The sequence below is a fragment of the Chinchilla lanigera genome, unplaced genomic scaffold (genome assembly GCF_000276665.1).
Source record: "Chinchilla lanigera isolate Chin_1 unplaced genomic scaffold, ChiLan1.0 scaffold00141, whole genome shotgun sequence".
NCBI classification, from domain to species: domain Eukaryota; kingdom Metazoa; phylum Chordata; class Mammalia; order Rodentia; family Chinchillidae; genus Chinchilla; species Chinchilla lanigera.
The window spans coordinates 3,340,763-3,355,286 of record NW_004955542.1 but is presented as its reverse complement, the minus strand read 5'-3'; the positions used below and the strand labels follow the sequence as shown (position 1 = coordinate 3,355,286).

At 47.8% G+C, this 14,524-nt stretch overlaps 1 long non-coding RNA gene across 1 annotated transcript; it reads left to right on the top strand.

Moving 5' to 3' along the window:
- Positions 1–6,724: 6,724 nt before the first annotated feature.
- On the top strand, positions 6,725–13,283 carry LOC106147308. The gene is made up of 2 exons (XR_001232145.1): positions 6,725–6,763; positions 11,321–13,283. It is a non-coding gene; the product is annotated as an uncharacterized LOC106147308 (long non-coding RNA).
- The last annotated feature ends 1,241 nt before the right edge of the window (positions 13,284–14,524 follow it).

Sequence of the window (14,524 nt, the reverse complement as noted above, 5' to 3'; positions counted from 1 at the left end):
TTTTTTTTTTTTTTTTTTTTTTTTTTTTTTTTTTTTTTTTGCATCTGTGTCTTGGATGCAGTCCAAATCTGGAGGACACCTGCGAGAACTTCTACATATGGGTCCTAAGAGGCAGGATCCCACACCTCAGGTAAAGGTCATCCTATTAGAAGTCTGCTGGAGTTCTGGCGAGAAGTCCACACACAGGGCTTTGGGAATGGTTCTGCACATGTGTCTGGGATCTTGTAATTAACAGATCATGCCTGCCTCCCCAGCCAGCCTTGCCACACCCTGATCTGTCACAGAGGTGTTACCGCGTGGTGCGCCTGACAGATAGAATCCAAGTTGCTGTGTACAGCAAGCAATGAATTGAAAAGTGTACACAACGGTGCAGGAAAAGTAGCTGTGTAACTGAAGGTCGCCAGCAGAGAAGTGGATGACAGAAAAGGAACAAATCCACTGTGCAGATAAATCAGGCTCTTGGTCTGGGGTTACATGGAATATTCCTGAGATAGCATCTGAGTTCACGTGGGCGGAGGGGAAGGAATTCCCCAGCCGCCAATGTCCTATCTGTCCTAGGGGCTTTGGAGTCCTGTGCTAATTCCGGGTAATTAGTGTCAGAGCGGACTTGAGTGGAAGGACACCCAGTTGGTGTCACAGCGTTTGTTTTGGGATTGCAGATGCCCTAACTCCCTGGAATGTTGAATAAAAGTGCAGATCCAAATGTTGTGAATCCGATCACTCGGGTCAGGGACTTCATTCAGGGAGTACCTTAGTGAGACGTGGACACATTAGGTTTGAGCACTACTGACAGAAGTGCTAGAGCACACTTGTAAGACATAAGTAAGAAGAATAAATTGAGAAGCAAATCATTCCTACTTCTACTCCAGACAGCTTTCTTTTTTTTCTTGGAGTCTCATGGAAGTACTGTCTCTTATGGTCTGGTTCATGCCATGAGTTCAATATTGTACTGTGCATTCTCTTTGTAGTATTATACCAGGATCTTCCTTATTATGGTACATGCTTTTGGAACGTAGTGACCACTTTTCCAAAACCACGTGTTTCCTTAACCATTGTGTATGTTGTCATTATTATAATATATTGTGAAGAAAATCCTTCTTTCTGAAGCTCTTATGGTATTTGCTTTTATTACTTTAAGATTCCAGCTGTCAGATTCTTTGACCTGTCAGACAGAGGGGTTCAGAGCTCTGCACAAATAGAGTCCACTGTTACCCTAAGAGGCCACATTTCCATACCTTCTCTGGCAACTGTGTTTATTTTTTTTAAGCTTTGTTAATTTGATAGGTCAAAATGGTACATAATTATTTTAATTGTATTTATTCCACCCATAATGCTACAGGAAATTTTCTCAAGTATTTGTTTGCTAATTGCATTTCCTTCTATGGATTCTTGGTTCATGACCTCAGCCCTTGGAGTTGGAAGAACCTTGGCACTTTGCTATGAAATTAACCCTCTGCCAGCAAGTTTGCAAAAATTATATTTTTAAGTCCATTTGCTATGAAATTACATCATACATGCACATGCACACACATTCATAGTTTTGCACTACTAGAGATGGAGCCCAGGGTCTTCACCCTGAGTTATATCTCCAGCCCTTTTTATTTTTTATTTTAAAACAGTCTTGCTAAGTCACTAATTCACCTAGGCTAGCCTTGAACTTGAGATCGTCCTGCCTCAGACTCCCAGAGTACTGGGATTACAGGTGTCTGCCACCACATCTGGCTTCTATTTTTAGTGTGTCAACATCTAAAGTTATTGTCTGGCTAAAATATGATCATTTTCTCCTTGGTTATTTGTTCAATTTCTCTGAAATTTAGAAGGTTCAGAGTTCTCCAGATTTGTTGTTCAATTCTTGTTTTATTACAATCCAGCTGGAACTTTTAAAAAGACAGATACATAAGGATGTCCCTTAATCTAGAGTATATTTTGGAGTATGGCATAAAGTAACTTGGATACACTATTTTTCTAAATGTCTTTGTTCCAAAATCACCTGCTGAAAGATATTGCCGGTCCTCTCGCGTGTCCTGGGACAGCTGCTTCTCTGACCCTTGCTGCCTTGCAGTGCAAGCTGTGTGCTCAGTATCACCCGAGGCCTATCTTGCTGGACTTTGTGTCCCTCCAGAAAAGAATGGCCCTTAGAATACACTGGAGTCAGATGTAATGCCAACAATTGTAGTTCCAGCTATCCAGGAGGCTAAGGCAAGAGATCCCTTGAGCCCACTTGTTTGAGATCAGCCTGGGCAACATAGTGAGACACCATCTCAAAAAGCAAAAACATGAAACAAAGCGAATACATAAATGCAAGAAGAGTTTGGCCTGTGAGTCTAGCAAGAGCCTATTTTTAAAAATGGAAAGAGAAGGGCATGTAACTTAGCACAAAGGCCCTGTGTTCAGTCCCCAGTGATACAAAAATATGTGCGTGTATATCCATGTGTGTGTGCCCACGTGCATGTGTGTGTGTGTGTGTGTGTGTGTGTGTGTGTGTAAAGTGATCAATTTAAATGTCAGTGATTCCAGAGACTGCAGAACCTTCCCGCACTTGGGACACCATGCCACAGGGTAATTCATCATACTTTTTCATTTCTTACTTGATTTTTAACACATGAGATGCTTTTCTCCCAAGGAAAATCTCGTTCCATTGGTATGACCATTTTAAGCTGTTATTTTTACATTGTTTATGTGAAATGGATAAATATTTTTAGAAGAACTCTATTGCCACAAATGGAAGAAAATGGTGAGTTCCTGGAGACTGCTTGTGATCTCATTTTATTGCATTCTGTGTTGGTGAGAAAAATGCACTTTCAAAAGCACCAAGGCCCCAAGCTGGGCTGGCAGCCTGTCCCCCAGGTCCCAGGAGTTTGGGGCCTCATCACCTTGAGTCATGGGACCTCCATGCTCCTGAAGTGAAGGGCTCTGACACAGTTTTATACCTGTCCTTAGGCCTCAGAGACCTACACTGCTTGGCCAGGCTCTGATAGTCACCTGTCTCCTTTCACTTCCAAGGTCCCGCCCTTTGTCCCAAAGCTCGCCCAGACCTGTTGGCACTGGACCTCCACCCAGCCTTCACCTTGCCGCTGCTAAGATCGGACCACCTCTGTCCCGGGACGGACCAGGGAAGGTGAGGTCTAAGCCCTTACTCCTGGGCTTTTCCAGGTGCACAGGCTGGTGTGGACGTGGCAAGTGTTCTTCAGATGTGTCCCTCGAATCTGTGTCCTTGTCTCCACACCCATGACTTCAGTCCAGCATTGTTATGTGTTCCTTCAACTCAGTCCCTAGACCTAGTGAGCTGTCCACACCTGGGTGTGGCAGAGACCCGCTGGGACCTGCAGCACTGTTTTGAAGCTGAGTGAGTGCGTTTGTAGAAGCGTTTGTGCTGCTGATGTTTGGGTAGTGAAAGAAATGACAACTTATGTTGGCCCCACAGATTCTGGGAAGTAAGCTTGAGCCAAGGGTCTTGGCTGATGGAGAGAGACATGCACTGACCCATGTCGGGAGGAGAGGGTGCAACGCAGGGAGCGGGCCAGCAGGGTGGGGCTGTGCATGACTTTTGCACTTTCCGAAAGGGCACGCAGGCTATGAAATGCAGAGGAGCATCACTCAATCCTCTCTCCCTCTCTGAGATCATTTGTTCTTCATCTAGTCATTGTTTCAGCGAATTTGGGTGGAGAGCCAATGTCCTGGGGTGGGGACAGAGATCAGAACTCAGCCCTTTCCCTGGAAGCCACGACTCTGGGAGGAACCGTGGTCAGCTGCAGACACACGTATGCTCTGTAGAGAGCGAGGCTGGGGGCCCCGACCCTAGCAGGCAGGTCCAGAGCTTCTGCCCTGGGGTGCCCAGTGCTGCTTGGAAGACTGGGTAATGTAGCAGGCACAGGGAGGGCGGGCTTTCTCCAGCTGCTCAGAAGTCCTTGGCACAATGGAGGGCCAGTGGGACCAGCACATGTGCGAGCAGGAGGGGCCCTTCATTCTATGGAGAACCTGCTTCTAGTGGGCAGAAGCTACCTGTAGTTGAAAGAGAGGCATCCATTGCTCACAGCTGGGGAGAGACCAGCTGTGGCCACCAGCCAGCCCCACCCAGTTGCCCTGAGCCTGGAATCTTTCCTTTCACCCTAACCTCTAAAACAGACAGTAGGGGCCAGCACCTACTCCTGGGCCTCCAGCATCCTCTGGTCTGATAGCCCCTAAGAAAATGTTCCTACAGGGCTGTCCCACCTGACATGGGCTCTGCACCATCACAGCAGTGTGATTTGGGGCTGCAGTCTCCTCATTGGCAAAATGGGCATAAAACAATCAATCTCGGATCACCTGGCATGTAGTGGGCACTGAGTTGGGGAGAGTTGCAATGATCCTCCCTGTGTTAATGGTGGTTTTTCACATTAGTAACTGCAGCTTTGATTGGCATTGTTTCCACTTTTGGGTGTGCTTTTTTTTCCCAGTCTCTGGATTCTAGAGGTGGGGTATGGCAAAGCCCTGATCAGAAGCCTCAGAAACAACTCCCCCATCCTCAGTTGTGTACTTGAATTTCACGGCTCTGGTTTGAGTATAGTTTTGTCCGCCACAGCTCTGCCCCAAAACTCGTGTTGCAGTCAGATTGCCACCATGGCAGTGTTGGGAGGTGGGGGTAGGGCATGGTGTTCAGGTCATGGGGCTGAGTTGCTCCCATGTGGATTGGTGCCTTTCCTGCAGAAATGGGAAGGTCACCATGGACATTTGCCCCCTGTTCTGCATGTCTGCACGCACCTGCTGGCCCTGAAGCTTTCTGTCAAACTGAAGCAACAGGAGGCCTCACTAGGAGACTCGCAGGTGCTGGTGCCTTTGGACTTCCAGCCTCCAGAACTGTGAGCCAAAACTAACCTGTGTTTACAAAACAGGCAGGTGCTGTGTTATAGCAATGGAAAGCGGACAGGGACACTCATCATCTCAATCAGAAACACAAGATGGAGTCAGAAGAGCGGGAAGATGTGCTCTGGACCAAACATCATGGAGTTTCAGATGGCAGCCAAGGCCCCCAGGGGACAGAGGCTGTGGAGGGGCATGGAGAGGGGTTTCCCACCCCTCTGTGCATGGACTGTGATTGCCTTTGAACGCACTTGTAATTTTACACCATGAGTGCTTTGTGCATTAGTGGCAAGTGGCTCTCAGCTCTGGGCTTAAATTGCTTCATCTATAATGTGAAAATTATGGGCCAGGGGATCTTCATGAGCCCAGCCAACAACCACTGTTGCCCTAGGTACATCGGGAATCTGCTGGGAGGGGAGTCTAAACCATAGCTCTCTCCCTCTCTGCTAGACAGCGCTGTGGATCCAGTGCAAATGCCCTCCTGTTCCCTGGCACTTTGTGTTCTCCTAATGCCAAGTGCTAAACCCAGGGCTCCAGGCTCCCAGAGAGGAGCTCACTAGCAGCGCACCCCTGCCAGAACTCAACCAACACAGGCATTTCCTTACCGATGTCAAAGTCACAGCCAAGGCCAATCCTGCTGCCACGTTCTCATCTAAAAGGAATTTGACCAAGGACAGTTTAGCGGGAGTTAAGCTTCCCTGAGTGGTCCAAGGGGTAAAAAGTTCATCATCTCAGCTGTGAGTTACATCCTGTTTGGCACTATGGGAAATCGCTGGGTGGAGGAACACATTTCTCACCCTGAACCTTTTTCAGGAAATTATGCTGCCCTTTCTGGTGGGTTGGCTACAGAATGTTACGGGAATTCCATCATATCGAAACTCTGCTGCTTTCTCAGAGATACACCTGCCGGGAAGAGGCATGGCATATCTTATCTAAGTTGGAAAAGGCACATCATTCCAAAGAAAAACTCCAGGAACAATTAGGACATTTCAGAACTCAGTGGAGAATGCCAGCTATCAGGAGGTACTTGTGCAGGTAGGAATACCCCTTATCTGAAATGCTTGGGGTCAAAAGTATTTTAGACTGCAGACTTTTAAATTTTGGAAAATTTGCATGTACCTATCTTGGGGATGGGATCCAAGTCTAACAGAATTCATTGAGGTTCCATACATGTCTTATGCACATAACCTGAAGGTAATTTTATACAATACTTTCAGGACACCTCTATTCTAACTGAGTCCTGAAACACGAGATCAGATGTGACATTTTGCCTGTGCTCAAAGCTTTCATATTTTGGAACATTTCAGATTTGTTTGGACCTTTCCATTAAGAAGGCTCAATTTGTCTGTTTCTTTTTGTTTGTTTGTTTATTTGTTTGTAGTACTGGGGATCTACATCTCCAGCCCTTTTTACTTTTTAATTTGAGACAGGGTCTTATTGAGATGCCTGATTGGGACTCCAGCTTGAGATCCTCCTGCCTCATCTCCCTTTATTGCTCAACCTGTTTCTGTACATCACTTTCCCTTGGAGATAAAGAAAGCCTGGCCAGGGGCTCTATGGTGATCATTTCCAAAGTTAGGATGGACCAACTGCTTCTTGCCTGTTTTTCTCCTCCTATTGATCATTCGGTGACTTAAACATGGGGGAAGTCCTTTTCCTTCTTGTTTCCACAAATTGGGATCTCTGACCAAGCGTGAAATTTCTGGCCATCGCCGTTGGTATATGTAGCTGCCATCGGATAGTAAACAGGATTTGACCTCTTAGAAGAAGGTCTCTTTTACCAGACATTTCTAAGTATGTTTGATTTTTTTGTTTATTTGTTTTTGCTTTTGTTTTTGTTTTTCTTCCAGTACCAGAAATCGAACTCCAGTCCTTGGGCTTGCCAGGCAGGCACTGGGCCTCTAAGCTAAATCCCCAGCCCCTTGTAAGTATGTTTGAAACTCTTTCCTTTTGAATCAAAAAAGATAACCGTATCACATGCCGTGTCCTCATGATTCCTGCTGCCCCATCCGGGTCCTCTTAGCATCTCTACTGTGTCATGTGACCGCACTGGTCTGGACTGCTGTCAGGGTGCCTCCCAGGAGCTTGGACTCCGAAGCAGATGCTCTTGCTTTGGAAGCCCAGGCAGGGCACCCTTGGGTTCATAGAATTCTCCATAGCCATCTGCAGACCTGTGCATATCTTGCATCACAGCAATCCCATCATGCAATCTGCTGTCCTCCTGCTGCTGCTTGGCACTGCCAGGCACCTGTCCCTGTCTCCACGAGGCACTGATGCTGCTCACTGTGCTTGGGCTGCTGGGCCCAGGCCCTCGGGCTGGGGCTGCAGGCCAGACCCACATTCCACCTGGGTCTCTGTTCGGCCTCTCTTTCCCTCTGCTGTGGATGGGGAGAGGGAGGCCAGTAGGAGCAGGTGGGCACTGGATAGGAGATGTGGAGGGTCCGCCACAGGCGGCCGTCATGGTGGGGATGGAAGGAGCGGCACAAGCCAAAGGAGGACCCCGGAACTCAAGAACAGGAAGGGCAGGGCTTTAAGGCTTTCCATCTGTGATGGTGGGGAGGTGGGTCTTCTATACTGAGACAGCGGAGGTAGAGAGCTCAGGCTGGGGAGGAATGCTGGCAACTCCTGGGTCTTGACTGACTGCCGGTACCGATGCTGCTCTGGTCCTGAACAGCAGCCTTGTCAGGCTGAGAATGAGCCCACTGCCCAGACTAGAAAGCTGAGCTACAGAAGGGGTTTGTGCAAGTTCACAGTTATTAAATGTTACTAACCTCGTAGTCCACCTTTCTAGCAATCTAATGGGCTGATATTACATGTATCATTATGTCCAGGTTATAAGTGGGGGCCGTGAGTATAAGATTGCTAAGAAGTCCACTCCAAGATGCAAGACCAATAGCTTTGATGGTTACAGACAGAACGTGGGTTTTTTAATGCCAAATTTTATACCAGTTGGCTTAAAGGAGGAGATAAACCAGGTGTGGTGGCACATGGCTATCCTCCAGCACTCTGCGAGGATGAAAAAATGAAGCCCAGACTCAGTGAGTTGGCAGGATTCTGAATGTTTATGGTGGCCAGACAGTCCCTTAGTGGACTTACTCTTTACGAGAAGAGGATTCATTTTCCCACGCGGATGTATAATATGGGACTGAACACATGCAGGGATAGCCTTGATCTTCAGAGCTACTGTCAGAGTGGCATCATTCAGTAAAAAGGAAGGAAACTTTAGGTGGGTCTTGGTCAGTAAAGCCATGTTGACCTCCAAAACCATCTTTCTAATCTACATAGTCACAACAATGTAGGGATATCCTGTGTTAAACCCTTTAGCTTTAGGTTTGGGGATTTTTAAATTATTTTATTGATACAGCAATATGTGCTGCCTCTTTATTCATTTTAGTTTTAGTTTATTTTAGAAGAATTATAAAATGCACATATGCAAAAAGCCAAACAGAAACTACCTGAAATCCCATCTTGTAGCAATGGGCCGTGATCACGCTCTTCCAGATTTACTCCTGTGCACTCATACACAGCCACAGCAGAACTTGCTTATGTAGATGATTGTGTGGGTTTGAACTGCATGCAGACCTTAGTCTCTTCTGCATTTAGTACGGCATAACCGTATTTTGAAACTTCAGCAAATATATCTTTTAATTCCATATTGTGAAACATTCAACTTAACAGTCTCAACTCTTATTTCCAAACACTAATTAGCTGACCTTGTACCTAAGCCTTTGCCAACATTCCTGATAACCTCCTTCACGTAATCGCTGCCCTGGGATCTCTGGGTAAAGTGCTTCTGACACATATTTGACAGGCTTCCCTAGAGAAGCTGCCTGTTATTCCGCATAGTTGTTTTCCCAGCGCTCATCAAGGCCAAGACTGATCTGTCTTTAATCCTTTCCAAACCAAGAGGTAGAAAACACATCTAGGTTCAAGTTTGCATTTCTATGCTTATAAGTCACGCTAGTTTATTATTTTGCAACTGTTCACGCCATCATTATTATTGTTATGGGGAAAGATCCTGCTACACTGAGGATTCCAATCATTTGCCATATGGGCTACAAATATTCCCAATATGCTGTTTGCTTTTAACTTCTCATGGATTACTGTAACATCTAGCAGCTTATGATTTTTAAGTTTGAAAAACCAATAGATGTGCTCTTTATGTATTCTGATTATCATGCTATACTTAAAAATGGCACATCTAGTCCCAGGTTTGTTTTGCTAGCATTTTCTTCTACCTATTTAGCATTTTTAATATTATTTTATGATTTTATTTTAGAAGAACGTGTCTAGGTTTAATCCAACTGAAATGTATTTGCCTCATCAACTGAGATAAGAATCTAAACCAAACAGTTAACCAATTATCTTGTCACCACATTGAATAATTCATTCAGCAATTATTAGAAATGCCATCAAGGTAAGAGGAGAAATTAGAATTCCTTTACTCTAAGTGACCTGATAAGTATCTCCAAATATTTTGATACCACTCATGTGGAAAGAGGATTAGTCAGGTCTGAAATCTCAGAAAGCAGACCTCTGTGTGTGAATGGAAGGACGCATGGAGAGATGATGAGAGGATCTTTGGGACCCGAAGGGGCGCCCCCTGCCCGAGAACAGATCTAGACAAGCCCCTGTCTCTGAGGAGGATGGTTGTGTGGAGTTCACCAATTTTTTCCAGTATGAGAATTCCTGAATCTATTCACCCAGGGCAAGTGAGGACTCAGACATTCTCTTTCCATAACTTGGCATTCCATGCAGAGAACCCCAGAATTGATGGACAAAGTGGACAACAGATCAAAACAAGCAGACCTTTGGGACAGGGTCACACAGAAGCCACCACTGAATGACCCTGGTGGTCTCAGTGTGTCCGGTTCACAGCGGGCACCCTTAGCCAGCCCTGCCCAGTGTGAGAACCAAGCCAGAAGCCCACGGCTGGGTCCAGTCTCTCATGCTAAGGGATCACAGGAGCTGGGAAAGTATTTGCTCTGTTTATTTTGGGCTAGAAAAATTGCATCTTGTTTGTGTGTATGTGTTTAGCAACAGAGAAAGATTGGGAAACCTAAATTTAACAAATGCTAAATATATAATTGTTCCAAAGAAAAGTAAGAGTTATTTTCCCACCTGGCAGAAATGTGTGGGAAATAGCGCCCCCGGAAACCCAGGGCCAAGAAGAAGGGCATGATTTTTCATCATAGAATTTTTTTCTGTGACAGAGCTTGGCATTTCTTCCCACTAATCAAATATGGCCAGAGTTATTCCATCTATTTAAGGGCATGACTCTGGTCTCTGAAAGTTCAAGACAGGACACATGCCCTTAGCTGGTGTTCTCAGCAAAGCCCAAGTAGTCTGGCTAGTTTTACCATGAGAAACAAATGGGGATTCGCAGGAAGGAAACCCTTGCCACTGGCCTGAGACCCTGAGAGCCGGGTGGAGCTTCTGATGTGGACCCAGTGCCCAAGGAGTCTTCTGTCTATGAGCAGGACAGAAAGTGAGGGAAGGGAGCCTGTAACACAGTGACGGGCAGAACAGAGGAGCCCCGACCCTCAGTCTGCCCCGGCGATAAGGGCGCATGTGCGTGTGGTCAGGCTGGGCCGGGGTGGATGTGCAGGGACCTGGCCCAGAGCTCCACCCTGACTGTGGGCAATTGTTTTGTCCTCATTCACTGTGACAACTGTCCCGGGCTGTGACAACCACAGACTGGATGCTGAGTCTGCGCCCAGCTCCCTAGCTCCCTCACAAGGGGTTGACCTGGGCCTGTGAGTGAGCCTCTTGTCCTCTACTAGCCTGCTCCTTACTGTGACAAGGACCAGCACCTGTGTGCAGAAGGAGTCACCGTGAGGAACAATGACCACAGTCCTCGTGCGCATGTGTACGTGTGGAGCGCATCTGTGTAAGGGTTTCACATCAGCACTGGCACAGACTGTGGGTCAGGTGCTGGCTAGCTGACCAGGACAGTGACTGGTCTTGGCAACTTCCCATGGTCACTGAGGGTCACCCTTGCCGTCTGTTCTGTCTGTTACCTTGTGTGTTATTCAGCTTCTATCACATTGGTAAAGTCCTTGGGATCATCAGCTTAAAAGGAGGAAAGATGCATTCAGGCCCACGATTTCAGGGGCTTCAGGCCATGGTCACCGGGCCCTGTGCTTTGGTCACCTGACCTCAGCAGTGAGGCCACCCAAGAGTGGGAGTGCATGCAGCTGGGAAGGAGGGGAGAGGGAGGGGACCCCAGAGGCCCTCCAAGCCACACCCCCAATGACCTCACTTCCTCCCAGCATGCTCCCCCTCCCAACAGTGCCACACACTGGAGACCACACCTTCAATACAAAGCTTTTGGGGACACTTCCAGCCCCTGCTGTGCATGAGCAGTGATGAGGGACAGCAGAGCCACCAGGATAAAGTCAGTCTGTACCCTATGATGTAACTGATCCAGAAAACAAACGTAGAAAGTCATAGTTGATACTTTCCTATGTTCTTATTTCAGTGTTTCTCCTTGACTAACATTTTGGAGGAAATGGTTCTGAGGCCAGCCAGAAATGACGCCAGTGCTGCTCTCTTCCTGCTGGCAGTGGCATTCACCTGCCATGGAGAGAGAGAAAGGCCATGCATGCCTGGCTGGCCCTGGAGGGCCACCGTGGAGAAGGGAGGAGCCGCATTCCTCTCCCCAACGCTGTACCCTGTGAGCTCCCAAGCGCCCCAGAGGCTGTATTCCCGTTTGCATTCACACAGAAAACCAGGCACCCTGACGAAAACCTGCCTCACTGGCTCCTGCCAGCCGTCTGACTCAGCCTGCTGTTCCAGACAGTTTGTCCCAGTCTCCTCGCTCCTCTGCCAGACCCGCTCCCCGCTGGATCCAATTCCCAGGCCATTTCTGGCTTCTTGTTCAGCCCCTAGTCTCTGGAGCTGGGGTTTCCATCTGGTGCTCCCCCATGCCCACCACCTCAGCTCCCTGCAAGGCTCCCGTCCTGGCTGGGGCCTGCACACGCCCTCTTCTAGGGTGGCCCGGTGAAGGACAGAATACCCAGGTATATTTGCATTTCACATACTTGAGATCTTCTTATTTATTATAAGACTTACCCACGTTTATCTGAAATCCTACTTGAACTGGGCATCCTGGGTTGTTTTTGCTAAATCTGCAGCCTTTTTCTGACTTGGGTTTGCCTTGGGGACTGTACCAGCTCTGGCCAACTCCCAGGACAGCACTCCTCAGTCTGCAGCCACCCAAATCCCAAAGGTGGGCATCATTTCAAGTGAGCCCCACCTCCCCCGTCTCCTTTCCTGTGTCGAGGAGAGCAGTCTGCCCTGTATATATCGACTTCCGCTGTACCAAAGGGGATGAGAGAAGCTACATTCAGCCCATGTGTGTGCTCTGTCATCCCCAGGGCAGACGACCTCCAGCTCAGCCTGCAATCAGCCATGGCTTGCGCCCAGGTAACTGACGTGTTTCCTTTACAGATATGCAGGCCTCTAGGCAAACAGAGGCGTCTGAGGTGTCAGAGAGCAGCCTGCAATTCCCAGGATCCTTTTAAGAGCTGAGGCTTTCCAGACTGTTGTGTTACAGGTACTAAAGCAGGTTTTCATCTCCAAGGCAGAGATTCTCCCTGAGACTCGGAATAGTCCGTCAGACCTTCGAAGACTGCAAAGTCCAGCAGAGGAGACAGCATGGGCATAAAAACCAGCATTTGCTCTGAGGCACCCACTGGGATGGCAGGTCACTCATATGACAGTCAGAAAACTGGGCGCTCGGCAAGGATGCAGCTGGACGTACATCCCCAGTCTTGCAGTGTGGATTTGTGGGAGGCTGAACAGAGGCTGTGATTAGGGTGAATAATCATCAGGGCGCAGTCACAGCAGTGATGTCACACCAGCTGTGGACCCGGAAGTCAATCTGGCAAGAAGACTTCTGTACGCATGTCTCAGCCGTGTAACGTTTCTCAAGTTTTACTTTTTATTAATACGTGTTTTTGTACATAACAATTGCATGCATAAATGGGAGTTAGAACATGGACATAACACATCTTAATTCTGACTTCCCTTCTCCCCCCCTCCATCTCTTGGTCCCATTTGCAGAAGGTCACTGCTTAATTTATGCTTAGACTAGCACATGAGACGCAGGCCGAAGGCCAGACATGTAGCCACAGGTGAGAGGCAGAAGTTGTGCGTGTTAGAGCTGCAGCAGTGTTGTTGATAGCCACAGGAGAGATGCTCACACAACCCACCGTGGTGGGCCCGAACCGGGTGGTGTTTTTCCTAGCAGAGAGGAGAAAAGTGGATCTGGGGAAGTCTGTGCATGTTTGTATGTGATAGATAAGGAAAGGGAGCAAAGAACTGGTTCATCCTATGGGTTTGGAAGTCTTGTTTTAAAATCCTGCTTCTTAAGTTCTGCTTACAAATGGAAAGGGAAGTTGCAAGGCCTGACCAATAAAGGTAGATGACGTCTTTATTCATTAATTAATATCCTAGTTTTTGGAGAAACACTGGAAGCTAGATGTCACTATGTGAGGACAGACAGACCACTGGCTTGAGTAGGGGGTGGATGATCAGGACAATGGTGTGTGGCAGTTGGTCTCTGCTTTTAAGTCGTGCCTGGTCTGCTGAATGTCACAAGAATACCTGCCTGCTGCAGTGTTAGACACACTGCAGTACTGTCCCTGGGGCTGCTGAGTGTTCTGAGGCTCACAGGAATGTGTCAAAAGCCTTCAGAAGGGTTCTGCTGTGGGAAGCTTATATATCCGATGACCACGGCTACAACCTCCTTCCTGGGGACATGATTAATGCATGGCGTGTGGCAGCACCGTGATGATCATGTTATCATCATATTATCCTCAGTGGTGGCAGGGGATAAGATGCAGGTAGAAGGCATGGCACTGGCTGATCAGGAGGCTGTGGCGCTTGGTTGCTATGGCAACAGTAACACTCAAGATAAAGGAGTCATTGAGCTTCCTCCTGCCGCCCAGCGAGCTTGCAGAGGGAAAGGCAGAAATTAATGCTCTGCATATTCAGTTAAGAGCATGGTGCACAGCTAGCTCTTGAAGAGTCCTTAACTGTGGTCGTGTGTGGATGTGGGTGAGGTGCTGGTTCAGGTGCTGATTACAGAGCTGCACAGTGAATGCTCATTAAATGCTGGACCCAACCAGGAGTTGCTAGGGTAGGGAAAATGGCAAGGAGGACACTGGGTATGGGATGAGGACATTTAAGCAGATCCGGAATGAGCTCCACAGCTCTGAACCTCCATGTTAGTGTGAACAGTTCCTTCATTAGACAAGAACCAGCCTGCTGTCCTATTTGGGTTTGCCTTCACTGTCCTGTTTCCCCTTGGACTCCACCTGTCCCTTCTCTGAGAATACTTTTGTCACACCTGGCAGTGGCAACTCCTCCTACTCCAAGTGGCTGTGCACTGTGTCACTCGCTCTGTTGTCATCGCTGTTATTTTTTGTTGTTGGTTTTGCATTGCTGGGGATCAAACCCAGGCCTCACATACCCTGGGCCGGGGCTGTACCACCAAGCCACATCTCCAGCCAGTGTTTTACCCACCTCAGCATCTTATTTGCCAGCCAGAGTGTGTCTACTTACCTGAGGGTGGGTGTCTAAGGGCAGGCCTTTGTGTTGAACACCATGTTGCTCCCACACGAGCGCTGTACCTGGTGGACAGCCGAGACTTACTGAAGATTTGCCACATGAAAATATG